Here is a 414-nt window from a genome sequence, read left to right on the forward strand (position 1 = left end):
TGTACATCATTATTATTCTACATTTGTGTGATTATTGCCTCTATGTTATTCTTCTAACTACTACCGCAACTACTTTCAGAACTACAAGTATCACCCTTATGACCACACCATCAACTTTAAATACAATCGATTCACCTACGACTTATTCCATGTTAATTCCCTTCATTTATCGAGTAGTTGCCTTCTCCAAACACCTTCATTCTCTTCCTCTCTCGTTTCCTCATTCTGTCTTTTATGTAAAAATAGGTATGAGATTCTTCTTCAGTTTTTTTGTTAAAAAGAATATGTAATTATTTCACAATCATTAATTTCTTGTCTCTTTTTTCGTACTTATGTTTCGTGTCAAAAAACAAAACATAATATCTTTTTATCATTACTTTTTCCCACTAAAATGTTATTGTCACTAATTGCTCA

The sequence above is a fragment of the Penaeus monodon genome, chromosome 29, assembly GCF_015228065.2.
Source record: "Penaeus monodon isolate SGIC_2016 chromosome 29, NSTDA_Pmon_1, whole genome shotgun sequence".
Taxonomy (NCBI): Eukaryota; Metazoa; Arthropoda; class Malacostraca; order Decapoda; family Penaeidae; genus Penaeus; species Penaeus monodon.